We start from the raw sequence: 22,894 nt of genomic DNA, 5'->3' as shown, positions 1-22,894 counted from the left end.
TGAGCAGGGGCTCCATAGAGTAGAGAAGTTAAAAATTGCAAAAAGAAGGGGTTGGTCCATGTGAAACCCACCTGGGTTTGTTAACTGGTGCTTACTGAAGTTAGGCTCCCAGCTTCCCACAGAGACTGGGAGACAGGGCCCCTCTTTTCAGGCATCAACTTAAACAGTAAATTCTTTTGGCAATCTTAGTTTTTTTCAGACCAGACTTTAAGGAAGGCTGGGGTTATCCTAGGGATGTAGACTTGAGTTCTTAGAAATGAAGTAACTGTTTTGTTCAAGTCTTTATAGGTCAAGGTTGAGGTCTAGTTGAGAAGAGAGCTCAGCAGAGCCTGGCTAGCTTGGTGAGGGAGAGAATCTTTGTCAGGAGTATTGAGTCTGGCTAGCAGGCTCTCCTTTGTAAGGACTTGGCTTATTCATCCCTGTTGAACAACATACTCCTAAACCTTGTACTCTTCACATTCTATTCTTTTTTTTCTGGTGTTTCTTGTTATTTTCTTTTTCTTTTAGATTAAAACAAGGTCTCGCTCTGTCACACAGGCTGGAATTCAGTGGTGTGATTATGGCTCAGTACAGCCTCGTTTTCCTGGGCTCAAGCAATCCTCCCACCTCAGCCCTCCTCAGTAGCTGGGGCTACAGGCACATGCCACCATGCCTAGCTAATTTTATTATTATTTTTATTTTTTGTATAGATGAGGTCTCGCCATGTTGCCCAGTCTGGGCTCAAGTGATCCTCCTGCCTTGGCCTCCCAAAGTGCTGAGATTACAAAAATAGCCACTCTTCCTGTCCTCACATTCTTGTTTTATCAGCTATTATTTGGCACATTCAGCATTAGCCCCTAATATTATTACTCCTTCCTTTAACTTACACAGAAAAAGTTGCATACTTTAAAAACAGACATCAGTAGCAGCAACAAAACACCCATTTTGTATTAATACTTCCTGAATTAGCTTCCTGTGGCCGCTATAATAAATTACCGTACAAGCTATTGGTAGCTTGAAACGACATACATTTATTCTCTCACAGCTCTGGAGGTCAGCAGTCTGAAATCTGCTTCACTGGACTGAAATCCAGGTGTCCAGCAGGGCCATACTTTCTCTGGATGCTCTTGGGAAGAATCTATCCCTTGCCTCTTCCAGCCTCTGGTGGTTGCTGGTGTTCCTTGCTTTGTGGCCACATCAGTCTAATCTTGGTCTCTGTGATTACACTGCCTTCTCCTCATCGTCTATCTCAAATCTCCCCCCGGTTCTATGTTATAAGAATACATGTGATGGCATTTAGGTTCCATCAACATGATCCAGGATAATCTCCTCAACACAAAATTCTTGACTTAATTAGGCTGTAAAGCCTTTGCCATATAAAGTACCACTCACAAAATTCCAGGGATTAGAACCTGATAGGTTTGGGGGGGTTACTCAGGCTACCATATTTTCCTACTTGACAAATCAATAAAAATAAAACATATTTAATTGTATTCACCCCTTGCCCAAGTTGGCTTTAAATATGTTAACGTTACCTTTTTTTTCTTTTAAGCTCATTATTAAACATGCTATCTTTCAAAGTCTTGCTAAGAGAAAATATTCGATATTCAGATTGCCACATTGTGGCCAGTGGGCACTGTAGATTGTTTCCTTTGTCCTTTCTGTGTTGTTCCTGACATTTGGATTGAAAATCCCTGCTCGTCAGGATAACAGGTGATTTCAGAGCCTTTATGAATTTTCCTGCCTCAACCCATGGACTCAGCTACTGATATGGCTCGGCTCTTGGCTCTGTGTCCACACTGAAATCTCATCTTGAATTGGTGGGGCCTGGTGGGAAATGATTAGATCATGGGGGCGGTTTCCCCATGCTGTTTTCATGGTAGTGAGTGAGTTCTCATGAGGGCTGATGGGTTCTCCCTCATTTTCACTCTCTACTGCTACCATGTAGGACATGCCTTGCTTCTCCTTCGTCTTCCCTCAGGATTGTAAGTTTCCTGAGGCCTCCCCAGCAATGTGAAATTGTGAGTCAATTAAACTTCTTCCCTTTGTAAATTACCAGTCTCAGGTGGTTCTTTATAGCAGTGTGAAAACAGAGTAATACAGAAAATTGCTACCAGGACAGTGGGGCACTGCTGTAAAGATACCTGAAAATGTGGAAGCAACTTGGGAACTGGGTAATGGGCAGAGGTTGGGGACAGTTTGGAGGACTCAGAAGACAGGAAGATATGAAAAAGTTTGAAACTCCCTAGAAACTTGTGGAATGGCTGTGACCAAAATGCTGAAAGTGATATGGACAATGAAGTCCAGCCTGAGGAACTTTTACATGGAGATGAGGAACTTATTGGGAACTGGAGTAAAGGTCACTCTTGCTATGTTTCAGCAAAGAGAGTGGTGGCATTTTGCCCCTACTCTAGGGATCAGTGGAACTTTGAATTTGAGAGAGATGATTTAGGGTGTCTGGCAGAACAAATTTCTAGGCAGCAAAACGTTCAATATGTAACCTGGCGCTTTCTGAAGTGTATGCTTATATGCATTCACAAAGAGATTGGTATTAAATGGAAACTTATGTTTAAAAGGGAAGCAAAGTGTACAGATATGGAACGTTTTGCAGCACTCATGGAGAAACTCTCCAAGGGCAGTGAGGAAGGGAATGCGGGGTCAGAGCACCCACACGGAGTTCCTACTGTGGCACTGCCTAGTGGAGCTGTGACAAGAGGGCCACCATCCTCCGGAACCTAGAGATCTGGATAGCTTGCAGATCCAGTGATAGCTTGCACCAAGTACCTGGAAAAGGTGCAGCACTCAACACTAGCTGTGAAAGCAGTCATAGGAGCTGTACCATGCAGAGCCACAGAGGCTACTGAGTGCCTTGAGAGCCCACCCCTTGCATCAGTGTTCCCTAGATGCTTGATTTGGAGGGTCTGAATTGATTTTATCCTCCAAAACCCAGCCCTTGCAATCTCACAAACCCACCTTGTATTAGTCCATTTTTACACTATTATAAAGAAATACCTGAGATAGGGTAATTTATAAAGGAAAGAGGTTTAATTACTCACAGTTCCACATGGCTGGGGAGGCCTCAGGAAATTTACAATCATGGCAGAAGGTGAAGTGGCGTGTCTTACATGGTGGCATGAAAGAGAGATAAATGAAAGTGCCACACACTTTCAAACAACCAGATCTCATGAGAAGTCACTCACTATTAGAACAGCAAGAGGGAAGTACCCACTCTCCCCGCCACACGATTCAATTACCTCCCACCAGGCCCCTCCCCTGACACATGAAGATTACAATTTGAGATGAGATTTTGGTGGGGATGTCTCTGGACATCTAGGAGTTTCCATACATCCTCTGAAATGTAGGTGAAGATCCCCGAATCTCAACTCTTACCTTCTGTGCACCCACAGGCCCAACACTACATGGAAACCACCAAGACTTGGGCTTACACCCTCTGAAGCCATGGTCACAAGCTGTATTTTTGCCCCTTTTAGCTGTGGATGGAGCTGGAGTGGCTGGGATGCAGGCTGTCAAGTCCGGAGGCTACACAGAACAGCTGGGTCCTAGGCCTGGCCCACAAAATCTTTTTTCCCTCCTAGGCCTTGGGCCTATGATGGGAGGAGCTGCCATGAAGATCTCTGAAATGCCCCTGAGACATTTTCCTCATTTTCTTGGCTGTTAGCATTTGGTTCCTTATCACTTACACGAATTTCTGCAGCTGGCTTGGGCTTGAATTCCTCCCCGGAAAATGGGCGTTTCCTTTCTACCACGTGACCAGGCTGCAAATTTTCCAAACTTTTATGCTCTGCTTCCTTTAAAACATAAGTTCCAATTTCAGATCATTTCTTTGTGAACACATATGACTATATGCTATTAGGAACATCCAGGTAATGTCTTGAATGTTTTACTGCTTAGAAATTTCTTCTGCCAGATACCCTAAATCATCTCTCTCAGATTCAAAGTTCCACAGATCTCTAGGGCAGGGGCAAAATGCCATGGGTCTCTTTGCTGAAGCATAGCAAGAGTGACCTTTAATCCAGTTCCCAATAAGTTTCTCATCTCCATGTGAGACCTCTTCAGCCTGGACTTCATTGTCCATATCACTATCAGCATTTTTGTCACAACCATTTGACAAGTTTCTAGGAAGTTTCAAACTTTCCCACATCTTCCCATCTTCCTGTCTTCTTCTATGCCTTCCAAACTGTTCTAACCTCTGTCCGTTACCCAGTTCCAAAGTCACCTCCACATTTTCAGGTATCTTTATAGCAGTGCCCCACTCTCCTGGTACCAATTTTCTCAATCAGTCCATTTTCACACTGTCATAATGAAATACCTGAGACTGGGTAATTTATAAAGAAAAAAGTTTAACTGTCTCACAGTTCCACATGGGTGGGGAGGTCTCAGGAAACTTACAATCACAGTGGAAAGTGAAGGAGAAGCAAGACATTTCTTACATGGTGGCCGGAGGGAGAGAGAGAAGGAAGTGCCACACACTTTAGAACAATCAAATAATCACAAGGACTCACTATTGTGAGAATGGCAAGGGGGGTGTCTGCACCATGATTCAGTCATCTCCCACCCGGCCCCTCCTCTGACATGTGGGGATTACAATTCGAGGTGAGACAGGGGTGAAGATGCAGAGCCAAGCTGTGTCGCATCTCCTCTGTAACAGTCCCTGGGCCTGGAGGGATTGAACAGTTTTAGATTTTTAGAGGTGAAACAAAATATAAATAATTAGCAAAGTTTTAAATCAAAATGTCATAAGCCCTGCCTAGTTCTGAGAATGGCAGAAAAGAAAGCTTAAAGGTAATTAAACATTTAAGTTATTTAGTATCAAGACATGGAACAAATTATATTATTTTAGATAAAGGCAAAATTATTAAATGAATCCTAATGATTTTGAATACTGGCCTGTCCCTGTGTCTCATAAAAGCTGTTTACTTTGGTTGTCACCTTTGATTGGGTCCAGAGACAAGGCTCTAATGAACTTGAGTTGGGGTGTCAGATACTGGCAGGAGTCAAAGTCTTCTTTGGATAATATATGTGCACTCATGAGTCAAAACTGTATAATTTAACAGCACAAGGATTAGTTAATAGCACCTGATAAGGACCTTTTTAAGGGGTTGGAGATAGTGATACTGGAGTCCACGACCTGACTGGAAGCTGCAAAAAGATCTTGTAATCTTATGGTGTTTAATTTATATAGCTTTGGGCAAAAGGTCAGACACAATTCTGGATTCAGTTTTAAAGACGTCTGTCAAAGATGTTAAAATACTCAAAGGATTTGATTAAAACAGAATCACAGGTCATTGTAAAATAGTACTCATTTAACCAAAGTGATCATCAGAAGACATTAAAGGCAATATAGAAGGTTGCAATGGATGTAAAAACCTTAACGCTTTTAGATCTGTTTCTTCTAGGCAGTTGAAAACCCAAAAAGACAACATAGCTTGCTTAGCCAACATAGTGAAACCCCATCTCTACAAAAAATACACAAAGTACCCAGGTATAGTGGCACGCTCCTGTAGTCACAGCTGCTTGGGAAGCTGAGGTGGGAAGATTGCTTGAGCCTGGGAGGTCGAGGCTGCAGTGAGCCGAGATTGTGCCACTGCACTTCAGCCTGGTAGACAGAGTGAGACCTTGTCTCAAAAACCAACCAACCAACCAACCAACCAACAAAAAGGCAGCATAGGAATTATTTTGACAAGACATAACATGCTGTTCTCCTTATGGGAAACCCATTAGATAACCTGGAAGTTAAACCTGATGAAAGAAATTACTTCAATTTAATTGGGAAGAATGTGTTCAAGGTGATGAGTATAACAAGGAATTACATAATTCTTAGTAACTGTATGACAAGTGTCCTGATCACATTGCAAAATTTAGATATATCAAGAAAAGCCCAGAGCACAGAATCAAGTTACACTGGAGGAAAATATTGCTTTTCTGGTCCTTTAAGATAAAACATTTTAGCATTAGGCCACAACAATAGTTATAAGTAGAGGAAAAAAGTTACGGGAGCTGATGAAAAAGGTAAAGGAGAGTTTTAGGCCTTTGTTTTAAGCCGTCTCAAGGCGAGAACAAGTTGAAAGCAGTGAGACACAGAAAAGGTTGAAGCTCTGAGATATGAGTCTGAGGAATTAAAAGAAGAGGTTATAAAGTTAAAAAGAAACATTTTGTAATTCATTAAGAGCAAATGAGTACAGTAAGAAAACCCTGTTTTAACATAGGGGACTAATGCTAGAGAGATTATTATAAATAATTCCCTTTTAATTATAGTCAGCTTAATCACATACAAAATTCCTCTTGTAAATTCTCCTACACGAACCTTATTACAACTTATATAGTCTGTCACATGCTTAGACCGTGTGACTTGTCTTACGTTTCTCTCTTTCCTAAACAATCAGCTATTTTACTTTAGGGCAAAAAATTATCATATAAGATTTTCTTTCCATATAAAATTATTTTTGGCTGGGTGTGATGGCTCACGCCTGTAATCCCAGCACTTTGGGAGGCTGTGGTGGGTGGATCACCTGAGGTCAGGAGTTCGAGACCAGCCTGGCAAACATGGTGAAACCCCGTCTCTACTAAAAATACAAAAATTAGTCAGGTGTGGTGGCGGGCACCTGTAGTCCCAGCTACTCAGTAGGCTGAGGCAGGAGAATCGCTTGAACCCCAGAGGCAGAGGTTGCAGTGAGCTGAGATCACGCCACTGCCCTCCAGCCTGGGTGACACAGTGAAACTCTATCTAAAAAAAAATTATTTTATTTATAACATTTTTCATCAAAAATAGACCTTGAAGTGGGCAGGTCAGGTACTGGGGGTGTGATGGCTATGAGTGGGCCAAGGTCGGGGGGTTCCGCCAGGTGGAGGGAGGGAGACTCCAGGCCATAAGGGAGTTGGAAGGGCGCCCTGAGCCCTGAGTGGACAATGGCAGATGAATAAGGACCAATTGTAGAGCTGCGTTAAAGAAAAATGCCAAAATCTTCAGAAAATAAGGAATCTGCCAAAGAAGAGAAAATCAGTGACATTCCAGTTTCTGAAGGAGCTCCAAGACGTGTATAATTTCAAGGCTTTGCAAAGATTTTCATTGGCTGTCTTGCAGCCATTACTAGTGGTATGATACATGATCTCTACGTATACCATGAACAGAAATTCTCACTTTCCAGCAGGCAGGAGCTTGACCGGGAAATTACATTTCAGGGTGACAGTGGCATTTATCACTCATAAAGATGTGCTAACGTCACCTTCATTTGGAAGAGGTGTTTATGAACTGACACACAATAACAAAATTGTATCTCTGAATAGCATAAATGCAGTGTAGCAAATGTTTCTATATCTAAGGAAGGAGACCACTACTTCTCCTGCTGCCCTCCTCCCTGTACCTTGCCTAGTTCACAAGACAGGAGGAAAGAGAGAAAGCAAAAAGTTAGAAAGAAACAGAAGTAAGATAAATAGCCAGACAACCTTGGCACCACCATCCGGCCTAGGAGTTAAAAAAAAAAGTAATAATAATAACATCACCCCCTGACCTAAACTACTTATGTTATCTGTAAATTCCAGACACTGTATGAAAAAAGCATTGTAAAACTTTTTGTTCTGTTAGCTGATGCATGTAGGCCCCAGTCACGTTTCCCATGCTTGCTGGATTTATCATGACCCTTTCACGTAGACCCCTTAAAGTTGTAGGCCTTTTAAAAGGCAAAGTGTTTCTTTCTCGGGGAGCTCTGCTTTTAAGATGGGAGTCTGCCGACGCTCCCAGAAATAAAACCTCTTCTTTCTTTAATCCGGTGTCTGAGGAGCTTTGTCTGCGTCTTGTCCTGCTACGTTTCTTGGTTCCCTGACCAGGAAACGAGGTGATAAACGGACAGCCGAGGCAGCCCCTTAGGCAGCTTAGGCCTGCCCTGTGTCCCCGGCCAGCTTGAGCGATGTGGATCCTGAGAGCGCTCCCGGGTAGGCATTTGCCCCATGGAATGCCTCGTTAGAGCAGTCCACAGCAGGCCCCCATGGAGGATCAACACAGTGGCTGAACACCGGGAAGGAACTGGCACTTTAAGTCCAGACATCTGAAACTTGGTAAGACTGGTCTTCGGAACTTGCCCACCCATTTGAGTGGAAGCATGGCCTGATCACCCACAGCGTGCCTGTACCGGCACTTTGGTTTTTGTTTTTGACTTGACTTGAATTAATTGCTTGATACTTTGGTTTTCGTTTTCATTTTGACTTGACTTGAATTGCTTGATAAACAGCCCTGCCTTTCTTGGCACTTTGGTTTTGGTTCTGATTTTGACTTGGCTTAAATTGCTTGATGAACAGGTGTGACTTTAACAACACTTTGGTTTTAGTTTTGATTTTGATTTAGTGTGAATGAGATGAGTGAGTGACTTTTTACCCTTTCCTTTCTGTAGTGTGAATGTTGTTTTGTCTCAAAAGAAAAATAGGTCAGACACAGTAAGCCCACTCTGCTAGGAACTGTGTTAAAAAAAATCCAAAAAGAAAAAGGGAAAGTCATCAAATCATCAAAACTTACTCTATTAAAATGCATGTTACAGAACCCTAAGAAAGGTTTTGCAGGAGATTATAGAGTTAAGTTAACCCCTTAGAGGTTAAAATCTCTCTGTGAATTAGAACTGCCCTCTTTGGTGTTGGATGGCCCACTGAAGGAACTATAGACAAGGAACAATTGGCCATGTATTTAAGGTGGTGATGGGGGTTGGAGGACAGCCAGTATACCTAGATCAAATCCCTTTATATTGACTCATGGTTAAATAGAATATAGACAAAACTGGCATAAATTTAGCCCTGTTTAACAGCTTATTGCAAAAAAGCCAAAAGTAAAAGTAAGAGGGTAAGAGCAACTTCGCCAGCAGACACAGAGTTAAAAAAGGGAGTCCCAGAAACAGCAAAAGAAGCTGGTTTTGCAGGAGCCGCCAGAGATCATAGAAATTCTTTCTCCATGTGTCCCAGCCTACCCCACTTTACCGAGGCCAACAGACCGCTCAGAAACTAGATTCAGGAGCTAACATGCCCCAGATCTCACCTCGAAGGGGAGGATCGGAGCCTCGAGAGGCCAAGGAAGGAAGTCAAGATAGTCAAGTGGGCCATCTCAGATCTGGTCTTGCTCAAGCTACGTAAATGCCTCTCAGGGAGACGTGAGGACCTGTCTATTACAATGACCAGGCCCACATCCGGAGGGGCAACAGACTTTCATCTATCAGCCCTTTTCAACCATTGATCTACTAAACTGGAAACACCCTGAACCCCCTACCTTGCTCCTGACAGCTAGAGTCCTGTCGAGTATGACTGTGTGGAGGTGTTGGACTCAAGTTTACTCCAGCAGACCTGACCTCTGGGACCAGCCTTGGGCATCAGTAGACTAGGAGCTATACGTGGACGGGAACAGCTTCATCAACTCACAAGGAGAGAGATGTGCAGAATATGCGGTGGTAGCCCTGGATACTGTCATTAAGCTGAGCTCATTGCTTTAATTTGGGCCTCAGAACTCAGTAAAGGTAAGACTAAACATTTTCACTGACTCTGGTATGCCTGTTTAACCCTCCAAGTGCATAAAAAATTATATAAAGAAAAGGGCCTGTTAAATTCTAGGAAAAAGAGGGAAAAAAAAACACCCAGAGAATGCAACTCAACTTCAGCATTTGCAGAGGTACTGAGAAGCACTTCTGCAGAGGCTAAGAGTTGGTAGAAAAAAAGCAAGTAATATAAAAAAGATTTCAGGAATGCTTCAAGGAGCTGACAAGAGCCTAAGACAGTTTTATAAGAGCCTCTATAAAGCATTCTGGCTTTACACCCATTTAACCCGGAGGCTGCTGAAAATCAGTATAAAGTGAATACTTCACTTGTAAAGCAAGCCCAGGGTGACGTCAAGCAGAAGCTGCGGGCAGGAATGCCGCCGAGCCTATAAAAGTGGCCACCAGGGTGACGTCAAGCAGAAGCTGCAGGCAGGAATGCCGCCGAGCCCATAAAAGTGGCCACCAGGGTGACGTCAAGCAGAAGCTGCGGGCAGGAATGCCGCCGAGCCCATGAAAGTGGCCACCAGGGTGACGTCAAGCAGAAGCTGCGGGCAGGAATGCCGCCGAGCCCATAAAAGTGGCCACCAGGGTGACGTCAAGCAGAAGCTGCGGGCAGGAATGCCGCCGAGCCCATGAAAGTGGCCACCAGGGTGACGTCAAGCAGAAGCTGCGGGCAGGAATGCCGCCGAGCCCATAAAAGTGGCCACCAGGGTGACGTCAAGCAGAAGCTGCGGGCAGGAATGCCGCCGAGCCCATGAAAGTGGCCACCAGGGTGACGTCAAGCAGAAGCTGCGGGCAGGAATGCCGCCGAGCCCATGAAAGTGGCCACCAGGGTGACGTCAAGCAGAAGCTGCGGGCAGGAATGCCGCCGAGCCCATGAAAGTGGCCACCAGGGTGACGTCAAGCAGAAGCTGCGGGCAGGAATGCCACCGAGCCCATGAAAGTGGCCACCAGGGTGACGTCAAGCAGAAGCTGCGGGCAGGAATGCCGCCGAGCCCATGAAAGTGGCCACCAGGGTGACGTCAAGCAGAAGCTGCGGGCAGGAATGCCGCCGAGCCTATAAAAGTGGCCACCAGGGTGACGTCAAGCAGAAGCTGCAGGCAGGAATGCCGCCGAGCCCATGAAAGTGGCCACCAGGGTGACGTCAAGCAGAAGCTGCGGGCAGGAATGCCGCCGAGCCCATGAAAGTGGCCACCAGGGTGACGTCAAGCAGAAGCTGCGGGCAGGAATGCCGCCGAGCCCATAAAAGTGGCCACCAGGGTGACGTCAAGCAGAAGCTGCGGGCAGGAATGCCGCCGAGCCCATGAAAGTGGCCACCAGGGTGACGTCAAGCAGAAGCTGCGGGCAGGAATGCCACCGAGCCCATGAAAGTGGCCACCAGGGTGACGTCAAGCAGAAGCTGCAGGCAGGAATGCCGCCGAGCCCATGAAAGTGGCCACCAGGGTGACGTCAAGCAGAAGCTGCAGGCAGGAATGCCGCCGAGCCCATGAAAGTGGCCACCAGGGTGACGTCAAGCAGAAGCTGCAGGCAGGAATGCCGCCGAGCCCATAAAAGTGGCCACCAGGGTGACGTCAAGCAGAAGCTGCGGGCAGGAATACCGCCGAGCCTATGAAAGTGGCCACCAGGGTGTAAGTTAACTGGGACCAAGGACCAAAACTGGGAAAGAGCAAAAGAAAAAGAAAGACTAAAAGTAAGTGTGAAAAAAAAAGAATCAAAAGAAAACAGGAGAGACAGACAGCAGTGCACGGGGGCAGGGCCTGTGCCATTGCCCAGCCCCACCAGCTGGCCATAGGAGCAGGAGAACTCAGAAGTGGGGGGAAGAAAAAGTAAATTAAAGACTTAAGAAAAACGCCAATATTTAGCAACAGCTCTTATAAAAAGAAAAATTAGCCATGTGAGAGCACATGGACGTGGATGTAGATGTGAAAGAAGTCGAGTTAGGATTCAAGAGCCAGACAAGGGTAGCGAGAGATTAATGTGCGAGATGCAAAAAGAAAGGGCACTAGAAGGGTAAGTGTTCAAAAGGCAGTAAAGGAAACGACCAAGGCCGCAAGACAAAGAGGCCATCGGCCAAGCGCTGCCGCACCTTGGAGGAACCAAATACTGATCTGTTCAGGCTGACAGGAGCTGAAGAATGTAAAGACTAGGGCAGACCCGGCACCTTCTCATTAGGCTCCCAGGAGCCCATGGTCACATTAGAAGTTAAAAGCAGCAAGATTCTGCTGTATCTGCATTCCAATTTCTTACTGAAGGCTAAGCCACTACAGAGAGTTACACAGCAGGGGCAGAGGGCAGAGGGAAGAACCCCTCCTCTAAGAAACTTGAACAGGAGAAAGAGCCATACGTTGTGAAAACTTGCTTATAGACTACGGAACTGCCCCACGCTGGAGGCTATCGGTACAGGCTCGTGCTTGTTTGCACCTTTTCAGGTTAAGTTAAAGTTTTCCCCACGAGGACAGAAAAAGTACAAGAAGTGACTAAAGTACTATTAAAAGACATTATCCCCAGGTTTAGACTACCTCTAACTTTAAAGTCAGATAATAGGCCAGCATTTGTAGCTGAAATTGTGCAAGATTTAACAAGACCATTAAAATAAAATAGAAGTTACACACAGCCTATTGGCCACAAAGTTCAAGAAAAGGTGGAACTCATGAACTGGACACTCGAGCAGCTACTGAAAAAGAAATATTGCCAGGAAATTCATTTAAGATAAAATCAGGTTTTTGCCTATGGTCCTCCTCCGAGTTGGGGGCACCCCCACCAAACAAACTAGGTATTTGCCCTATAAGATTTTGTTTGGTTGGCCACCCCCAAATCATAGGTCAGATTAAAGGTGACCTCCAGAAACTAAAGGAATTAACCTTAAAAAAGCAAATGCAGGCTTTAAAAATAACCATACGAAGTGTTCATAATTAAATAAATGAAAATGCCTATAAGCCTGACACCCTTTTAAATCTAGTGACTCTGCTTAAAGTAAAATCTACTTTTTCTAGGACCCATATAGGATGGGCCCTATATCGTAATCTTGTCCACTCCCACTGCTGTTAAAGTTGCAGGTGTTGTGTCTTGGATCCACCAGTCAGCTAACACCGGCAGCTCAGGACAAGTGGACCAGCCAGCAGGACACAGACCGTCCAACCTGGCTGATCCTGAGATGAGACCAAGCTGCTGCCGAGGACGACAGCCCTGTTCTGGTCACTCCGGAGGCTGACCAGTCTACGCGTGGCCAAAGCTTGAGGACTCATCAAGCAAGTCAATGTAGTTAAAAATCTTAAGACTAACAGTTTTCCTGTAATACTGTTTTCCTATTCTGTCACTGTATTCAGCCTTTTTCCCAGGTAAGGATCTCTTTTGTCCTTGCTGGATATGAATATACCGTACATTGTTTTGCTATTGTTACCCGCCCATAACCATGCTAGAAGAAACACCTGTATAAGGTGTCCCCACTGCACACATACTACTTAGGAAACCCAGACCCATCCAGCCCAGCAACAATTCCGAGTCTTGCAGTCATTCTCTAAACACATCAACCAGAAGTTACCAGATCCTCCTCCTTTAGAAAAAAAAAAAAAGGAAAAAACCTATTTGCTCAGCTGGCTGGAAACATTGCTGGCAGCCTGGATGTTTCTTCATGTTGTGTTTATAAAAAGGCTAACATAAGAGACCAATGGCCTTGAGAAGCAAAAGAGTTAATGCCTGAAGATGACTTTAACTCTTTCCCCAAACAGATGCCCCAAGTTCACGCATCTGGCTCTTAAAAACCTCTGTCATTAAAAAATACTGTGTTACTCACTAAGAAAAAACGTTTAAGACCCAGTGAAAAACTAACCTGCTTAGGACATGACAAAGTTGATACATGTGCCTGTGCAGGTTTAACACAGGTTTGATCCTAGGTCTTCATTTAGAAAACAGTTTCCAGCTATAAAGAATTTAAAGCCCTTATTATAAGTATATTAGTGGTAATAGAAACTTGCTTGCTGCTCCCCTGTGTATTACGCTTGCTCCTTCAAATGATAAAAGGTTTTGTAGCTACCATGGGGTCCTCAGAAAACTTCAGCCTAAGTGTATTACATAAAACACTATCGCTCTGTCTCGCAAAGAGACTCGGAAAGTAAAAATAAAAGTGAGAACTCCCACTAATTAGTGAAAATTCTCAAAGAAGGGGGATAAGGAAGGAGACCACTACTTCTCCTGCTGCCCTTCTCCCCCGACCTTGCCTAATTCACAAGACAGGAGGAAAGAGAGAAAGCAAAAAGTTAGAAAGAAACAAAAGTAAGATAAATAGCCAGACAACCTTGGCACCACCACCCGACCCTAGGAGTTAAAGAAAGTAATGATAATAACATCGACACCTGACCTAAACTACTTGTGTTATCTGTAAATCCCAGAAACTGTATGAAAAAAGCACTGTAAAACTTTTTGTTCTGTTAGCTGATGCATGTAGTCCCCAGCCACGTTTCCCACACTGCTGGATTTATCACGACCCTTTCACGTGGACCCCTTAACGTTGTAAACCTTTACAAAGGCCAAGTATTTCTTTCTTAAGAAGTTCGGCTCTTAAGACATGGGTCTGCCGACACTCCCGGCCGAGTAGAAAACCTCTTCCTTCTTTATTCTGGGGTCTGAGGAGCTTTGTCTGCGGTTCGTCCTGCCACATATCCAGAACTCATTGCCAGTGTTTTATATCAAGCCACTGGTAGCAATGAGATAACTGAGGTGGAGTATTTCTCTATTGGCATTGTTTTTGGAGTGTAAGGAATATATGTTGTTGCTTTATTTGTTACAAGTTGGCTTATGAATGGAATGTGGCTAGCAGGAATGCTTGCTGTTGCAATGGGTTATTATTACCAGGGTAGACATAATACAACAAGAACTGAATACTCCATTTCTTTAAGAGAAAACTGGGCAGTGCCATGTTTTGCCTGCCAAGTTACTGGACTTCCAGGCTACGAAAAAGCAACTTAAATACTTATGGAGAGAGGTTTTGCTACGTGTCGATGAGTGCTTCCATTGACACATTTATGATGATGGGGAGTACAGCCACTATCCAGTTTCTTCAAGCAATATCTCTGTTCCTGCTAGATATCTTTTCACTGGAGCAAAGTGATGAGGTTTATGAAGTTTATAAAATCTATGTATTTTCTCTCTTCCTGGGATATTTACTGCAGCTAGAGAATCAAGCTTTCTTGGTATCTTGTTTATTAAGTTTGGTAGCAGTCTCAATGCTTACTAAGTGCCTTTGGCTAAATCTAAAGAAAGGAACTTTTGTAGCTAAAATAATGAAAGTGATTAATTTTTACTTGGTGTATACTCTAACAGTGACATTGTATGTTATAATGAAGATGTTTGTCCTACAGAAAGAAAATGGGCTCATGCTGAAATTCCTTGAAGTTAAGTTCGGACCAAATATGGCCAAGAAGTTTACAATGAATTGGCTCCTCTGTTAAGAATCTCTGCAGGTGGCCGGGCGTGGTGGCTCACACCTGTAATCCCAGCACTTTGGGAGGCTGGGGCAGGCAGATCATGAGGTCAGGAGACTGAGACCATCCTGGCTAACACGGTGAAACCCCATCTCTACTAAAAATACAAAAATTAGCTGGGCATGGTGGCGGGTGCCTGTAGTCCCAGCTACTCGGGAGGCTGAGGCAGGAGAATGGTGTGAACACGGGAGGCGGAGCTTGCAGTCAGCCGAGATCACACCACTGCACTCCAGCTTGGGTGACAGACTCCATCTCAAAAAAAAAAAAAAAAAAAAAAAAAAAAAAAAAAAAAATCAACACTGTGATGTCCTCCCAATTTTGAAAAATAACTGAACCTTAATTTCACAGACTGAAGTAGAATGCAATTTTTTTCTACCTGCTCAGAATCTTTTGCAGATCAAATGTGGACATTTGAAATACTGCTGCTGCTTCTCCCTACCTCTGTTAACTGGATCCAGAGTTCTGTGGGAAACAGAAGATGAACATCACCGTCCTTTGATAAAATGTGATATCAACCACTCTGCAATATTCCAGATGGGTATCTTCTTTACTATTACCTGGTCTTGAAGACTTTACTGATTGCAACATTTCCCCATAAATCTTCATTCTATTATAATATTGTTCTTGAATCTGATTATGTTCAAGGTCAGAATATATTTCTCAAACATAATTTTGTAAATATTTAGTGTGATATAATTATATCATAGAAGGAAAGAATTATTTCTACCTTCAAGCAAGTTTCTGAAAATGTTTCATGATTTATAACAACTGAAGTTTTACAACAAAAGACTAATTTAAATGTTAGCTGAAAATACATGACATTTAAATTAAAATCAAAATTACATAAAGGAAAGTAAGTAAGTGATTTTTAAGGATATACATAAAGATATATCCAGAATTTTCAGGATGGTCTTCTCGTCACCTGCTGCTTATCTGAGTTACTTTCTTGGTAATATATAGTGAATGATATTATTGCATTTTTTATGACTAGTAAATGATTAGTTTTTTCACTTATGCCTATTAATTTGATACCAATTTAATCATGATAAAACAACTGTTACCTATTTTATATATATATAACATTCTGATTTCCATGGGTTATTGGGGAACAGGTGGTATTTGGTTACATGAGTACATTCTTTTTTTTTTTTTTTGAGACAGAGTTTCACTTTTGTTGCCCAGATTGGAGTGCAATGGCTCGATCTCGGCTCACCACAACCTCCGCCTCCCGGGTTCAAGTGATTCTCCTGTCTCAGCCTCCTGAGTAGCTGGGATTACAAGCATGGGCCACCCTGCCTGGCTAATTTTTTTTGTATTTTTAGTAGAGATGGGGTTTCTCCTTGTTGGTAAGGCTGGTCTCGAACTCCTGACCTCAGGTGATCTACCCTCCTCAGCCTCCCAAAGTACTGGGATTACAGGCATGAGCCACTGCACCCGGCCATATGAGGACATTCTTTGGTGGCGATTTGTGAGATTTTGGCGCACCCATCACCCGAGCAGTATACCCTGCACCCAATTTGTAGTCTTTTATCCTTCACCCCTTTCTACCCTTTTCCTGAGTCCCCAAAGTTCATTGTATCATTCTTATGTCTTTGCATCCTCATAGCTTAGCTCTCACTTATAAGTGAGAACATACAATATTTGGTTTTCCATTCCTGAGTTACTTCACTTAGAATAATAGTCTCTAATCTCATTAAGGTGGCTGCAAATGTTATTAATTTATTTGTTTTTAAGGCTGAGTAGTATTCCATTGTGTGCATATATATATATAATTTTCTTTATGGACTTATTGATTGATGGGCATTTTGGTTGGTTCCACATTTTTGCAATTGTAAATTGTGCTGTTATAAACATACGTGTGCAAGTATCTTTTTTGCATAATAACAAATAATAATTTTTTTTGTATAATAATAAATAATAAATAACTTCTTTTCCTCTAGCAAAGTAGTGGGATTGCTGGATCAGGCAGTAGTTGTACTTTTAGTTCTTTAACACTAGTTTCCATAGTGGTTGTACTAGTTTACATTCCCACCAGCAGTGTAGAAGTGTTCCCTGTTCAGTGCATCTACATCAACATCTATTATTTTTAATTTTTTGATTATGACCATCTTGCAGGAGTGAGGTGGTATCGCCTTGTGGTTTTGATGTGCATTTCCCTGATCATTAGCGATGTGGAGCATTTTACCGTATGCTTGTTGACCATTTGTGTATCTTCTGTTGAGAATTGTCTGTCTGTGTCCTTAGCCCACTTTTTGATGGGATTGTTTGTATCTTCCTTGCTGATTTGTTTGAGTTCACTGTAGATTCTGGATATTAGTCCCTTGTTGGATGTATAGATTGTGAAAATTTTCTCCCACTCTGTGGGTTGTCTGTTAACTCTGCTGATTATTTCTTTGTCTGTGCAGAAGGTTTTTAGTTTAATTAAGTCCCATGTATTTATCTTTGTTTTTGTTGCATTTGCTTTTGGGTTCTTGGTCATGAAGTCTTTGCCTAAATCAAAGTCTAGAAGGGGTTTTCCGATGTTATGTCCTGGAATCTTTATGGTTTCAGGTCTTAGATGTAAGTCCTTGATCCATCTTGAGTTGATTTCTGTATAAGATGAGAGATGAGGATCCCATCTCATTCTTCTGCATGTGGCTTGTCAATTATCCCAGCACTATTCGTTGGATAAGGTGTCCTTTCCCCACTTTGTGTTTTTGTTTGCTTTGTCGAAGATCAGTTGGCTGTAAATATTTGGCTTTATTTCTTGGTTCTTTGTTCTGTTCCATTGGCCTGTATGCTTATTTTTTATACCAGTACCATGCTGTTTTGGTGACTATGTCCTTACAGTATAGTTTGAAGTTGGGTAAAGTGATGCCTCCAGATTTGTTCTTTTTGTTTAGTCTTGCTTTGGCTATGCAGGCTCTTTTTTGGTCCTATATGAATTTTCGGATTGTTTTTTCTAGTTCTGTGAAGAGTGATGGTGGCATTTTGATGAGAATTGCATTGAATTTGTAGATTGCTTTTGGCAGTATGGTCATTTTCACAACATTGATTCTACCCATTCATGAGCATGGGATGTGTTTCCATTTGTTTGTGTCGTTTATGATTTCTTTCAGCAATGTTTTGTAGTTTTCCTTGTAGAGGTCTTTCATGTCCTTGGTTAGGTATATTCCTAAGTATTTAATCTTTTTTTGTAGCTATTGTGAAAGGGATTGAGTTCTTGTTTTGATTCTCAGCTTGATCACCGTTGGTGTATAGCAGAGCTAATGATTTGTGTACATTTTGTATCCTGAAACTTTGCTGAATTCATTTACCAGTTCTAGGAGTTTTTTGCATGAGTCTATATGCCTTTCTGGGTATACAGTCATACCAGCTGCAAACAGTGACAGGTTGACTTCTTCTTTACCAATTTGCATGCCCTTTATTTATTTCTCTTGTCTGATTCCTCTGGCTAGGATTTCTAGTATTATGTTGAATAGACGTGGTGGGAGTGAGCATCCTTCTCTTGTGGCAGTGCTCATGGGGAATACTTTCAACTTTTCCCTGTTCAGTGTGATGTTGTCTGTGGGTTTGTCATAGATGGCCTTTCTGACTTTAAGGCATGTCCCTTCTATGTAGATTTTGCTGAGGGTCTTAATCATAAAGGGATGCTGGATTTTGTTAAATGCTTTTCCTGCATCTATTGATATGATTAAGTGATTTTTGTTTTTAATTCTGTTTATGTGGCGTATCACATTTATTGACTTACATATGTTAAACCATCCTTGCATCCCTGGTATGAAACCCACTTGATTGTGATGGATTATGTTTTTGATTTGCTATTGGATTTGCTTAGCTAGTATTTTGTTGAGGATTTTTGCATCTATGTTCATCAGGGATATTGGTCTGTAGTTTTCTTTTTTAGTTACAATCTTTACTAGTTTTGGTATTAGGGTGATACTGGCTTCACAGAATGATTTAGGGAGGATTCCATCTTTCTCTACCATTTGTAATAGTGTCAACAGGATTGGTACCAATTATTTATTTATTTATTTATTTGAGACAGAGTCTCGCTCTGTCACCTAGGCTGGAGTGCAATGCCACAATTTTGGCTCACTGTAGCCTCCATCCCCTGGGTGCAAGCAACTCTCTTGCCTCAGCCTCCCTAATAGCTGGAATTACAGGTGTGCACTACAATGCCCGGCTAATCTTTGTACTTTTAGTAGAGACAGGCTTTCACCATGTTGGCTAGGCTGGTCTTGAACTCCTGGCCTCAAGTTATCCACCCCCCTTGACCTCCCAAAGTGCCATGATTACAGGTGTGAGCCACTGCACCTACCTCTTCTTTTAATGTCTGATAGCATTTAGCTGTGAGTTTGTCTGGTCCTGGACTTCTTTATATTGGCAATTTTTTTTTTTTAAAGAATTACCATTTTAATCTCTCTGCTTGTTATTGGTCTGTTCAAATATTCTATTTCTGGTTTAATCTAGGAGGGTTGTATATTTCCAAGAATTTATTTATCTCCTCTAGGTTTTCTAGTTTATGCATGTAAAGATGTTCATAGTAGCCTTGAGTGGTCTTTTGTATTTCTGTGGTATCAGTTGTAGTATCTCCTGTTTTGTTTCTAATTGAGCTTATTTAGATCCTCTGTTTTCTTCTTTTTGGTTGATCTCGCTGGTGGTCTATCAATTTTATTTATCTTTTCAAAGAACCAGCTTTTTGTTTCACGTGTCTTGCTACCAAATTGGCGTATAAGTAAATGAGTATTCATAAATTAAGTCTAAACAGTTTTCAAGTTCATGTGAATCTTCGATAAATAAAACTGGCTTCAAAAGGTATTATTAAAATAATAAAAATATCTTTAGAGTCATCAGCATACATTTCTGTCTAAATCAATAAATTTTATATTGACCTCTGTGGTTATTAGGGAAATAACTTTAGATAATGACTAACTTTATATAATACTTTGGTTTTCAAGAGTAATCTAAATTGTTAAAAAATAAATTAATTAAATACATGTAAATGAGATAAATACCTATAAGTGGACTTTTTGTGTAATGTAAAATCTTAACATTATTTTAAATTAAATAACAAATGCTTATTGAATGTCTGGGTCATTTCCAATGTAAATAATTATTATATGAGAAAACATGGTTCTGAAATTGTGAAATAATTTTATGTATAAAATGCTAACATCTGACATACAGTTCAGATTTCTTGCTTCTCGTTTTCACTAAAACTTAAGATTACTAGAAATAAAAATTCTAATTAATATGTAATTCTGTAAATTGCATTTTATAAAAAATAATTTTGTGTAATTTGGAAGTCATTTTAAAGTCATTTACTTGAAAAGGTAAAAAGAAACCAGAAGTGGGGAAGAGAGATGTGAAGAAAGTTACAGGTATAAAGGTGCACCCATAACTTTCATATATATATATGCTTGTAAATTAAGTCTAATCATACTGCTATGATTATTCATATACAAGTTTTTGTATAAACAGTTGTTTTCATTCAATTATATTGGGTATATACCTAGGTGTGGAATTGCTGTGTCATTGGTAACTCTCAGAGGAACTGCCAAACTGTTTCCAGAGTGGCTGCAACATTTTACACTCCTACCAGTAATGTATGAAAGTTCCAGTTTCTCCATATCCTGACACTTGCAATTTTCCTTTCTTCCTTCTCTTTCTTTCTTTCTCTCTTTTTCTTTCTTTCTTTTTGATTTTATTCATGTTAGTGGGCATGAAGTGGTATCTAATTGTGGTAGAAGTGTGTTCTGAGGCTGGACCTCGCCTGAGACCATTGCCCTGTGCAGATATGAAAGCCCCTCTGGGCTATGCAGTCATTGATATGAGCTCATAGAACAATGATAGCAGCAGTAGCCATTGTTTTTAGAGCCCTTTATGACATGATAGTTTCTCCTCATCGTCTGCTTGTGTGACCTCCTTTAACCTTCAGAATAGCTTCTCAGGCAGTAGCGCCATTTTTGCCACTTGAAAGATGAGAAACCCAAGACTCAGGGGATCATCATCTTACATAAGGCCATGGACGATTGGGAAAGTTTATCTTCCAGGACATGCTCATTTCCTCTGCAAGGTGACTGGGTTGTGGGGGGGACAGGAATGTTGGGGGCAATAATTCATTCTTTTTAGCCTGTTCTCACATCTCCAAGCTGGAGGAATAAGCTAGACAATAAAAGGCTCCCAGGAGCAAACACAAAGAGAAGGCGGGTCGGGGCGGATGCCCTTGATCCTTTTGCTGAGTTTTTGGCTTGGACTCCTGTTGGATACAATTCCTACTCTGGCTTCTCTGACCTGACCCTACACACCTCCACACGCTTATTCAAAAATGGGTGGACTCCTCTGGAAACTCACCTCCAAACTCGCTGGTCATCAAGGGAAACTTTGGGAAAAGGCCATTTCCCAGAGTGGTTCCAGATTTAGCACTGGATGACTCGCTGGGACTCAGCTGAGCTCCAGGTTTGCCTCAGCTCAGCAGGTTGTAAGGACAGGCAACCTTGTCCTCTTCTAAAAAGATGATGGAACCAGCCTGCCTGAGGTGTGCCCAGGGCTTTTTAGTTTAAAAGTTGGGCTGCTTGCTGAGACGTAGCTTCTCCTGGGTCTCTGGATTTCTTGGCTAGTCAGGAGGAGTCTGCTTTAGAGGAGGGCTTTTTCATAATTCCCTGTGACTGATTCCGGTCCTTGGACCCCACATTGATGACAGAGAGGTGAACTCCTGGAGGAGGGACAAGGGGAGTCTAGTCAATGTCTCCAATCCCATGGGTGGAGGCTGCGTCCCGTATCAGCCATGTTGAAACGGGAAGATTGGTGGCCCAGGTGTCTGAAGGCCTATAGGGAAGGCCTCCCTAGGCCTGTTTCCTTATCTGTCACGGCAGCTGGTGATACCTTTGGCACACTGCCTGGGGCCTCAAACCCAGGACTGCTGTGAGCAGCCATGTAGACTGCGCAGCCTAGTTCAGGGGCTTCCGTGGTCTTCAGTGTCCTTGTTGATAAATGGGCCCAGTTAAAATCATACATGGTGTTAATAATAATTCCCCATGAGAATAATAATGTCCCTCAGGACATTATTGATAGATAGATGGCCTTGGAAAAAACACAGAGGAATGGGGTGATGATTCCAGGAGTAAATAAATCATCAGGAGGCATTTCTTCAGGGCCTGATGATTCCATTTTAAAGACAAAGAGCTCTGGCCCAACGAGTGAGGTTAATAAGTAACTCATGTGATGTGAGGGACAAAGTCTGGATTCAGACTCAGATCTTTGTGGTTGCGTTGGGTCCATTTGCCTGAGTATCTGGTGCCTTCTGAGAGGAATTAACACTGATCAACCCGATTTTCCCATGTCAGGACTCAGTCTGACACCAGAGCTGTTCTCTCAGAACAGTGTTCGTGTGCTCGTCGGGCCCTCTGTGCCCTGCCAGGTGACTGACTAATGTGTGGTGGGAAACAATATGGTTCTGTTAGGGAGGAAGCTGCTTTTTTTTTAAGGAAAATGCTGTGATAAGCAGCCTGAAGGCACATGGTGAGGAGCGGAGAGAAAAAGGGATGACCGGAGTCTCTGCTTATAAAAATAACTCTGATTTTGTCTTCTCCATCAGACTGACTACAGCCTCCTCATTGAAAGTGGAAGCCTGCACCTGCTCGCCCCTAGCATGGCTGATGCCTCATCCTACTCTGTCTCTTTGCCAGAGCAGTCACCACATTCTGACTTTCCCTGTGATTTGCTTATCTACCACTTTAATTTATGCTGTCTGTAGCCCTCTCTAGACTACACTCCAGGAGGGCAAAGGTCTTTGTCTTTTTGCTCACAAATACCTCCCGGTTTCCTACAGTAGGCCTAAGACACGGAGGGTGCTCAAAAAATGTTTATTGAATGAACGCATGAGTTTGGGGAAGGAAGAGAGAGCTGAGACATGGGAAGGGTGGC

General features: G+C 42.5%; 1 pseudogene; it reads left to right on the top strand.

Moving 5' to 3' along the window:
- The first annotated feature begins 6,906 nt into the window (after positions 1 to 6,906).
- LOC104663008 lies at positions 6,907 to 22,400 on the top strand (annotated as a pseudogene).
- Positions 22,401 to 22,894: the final 494 nt, after the last annotated feature.

The sequence above is a fragment of the Rhinopithecus roxellana genome, chromosome 8 (assembly GCF_007565055.1).
Source record: "Rhinopithecus roxellana isolate Shanxi Qingling chromosome 8, ASM756505v1, whole genome shotgun sequence".
Lineage (NCBI taxonomy): Eukaryota > Metazoa > Chordata > Mammalia > Primates > Cercopithecidae > Rhinopithecus > Rhinopithecus roxellana.
The sequence above is the reverse complement of the archived record's forward strand: the minus strand, read 5'-3'. Positions and strand labels throughout refer to the sequence as shown.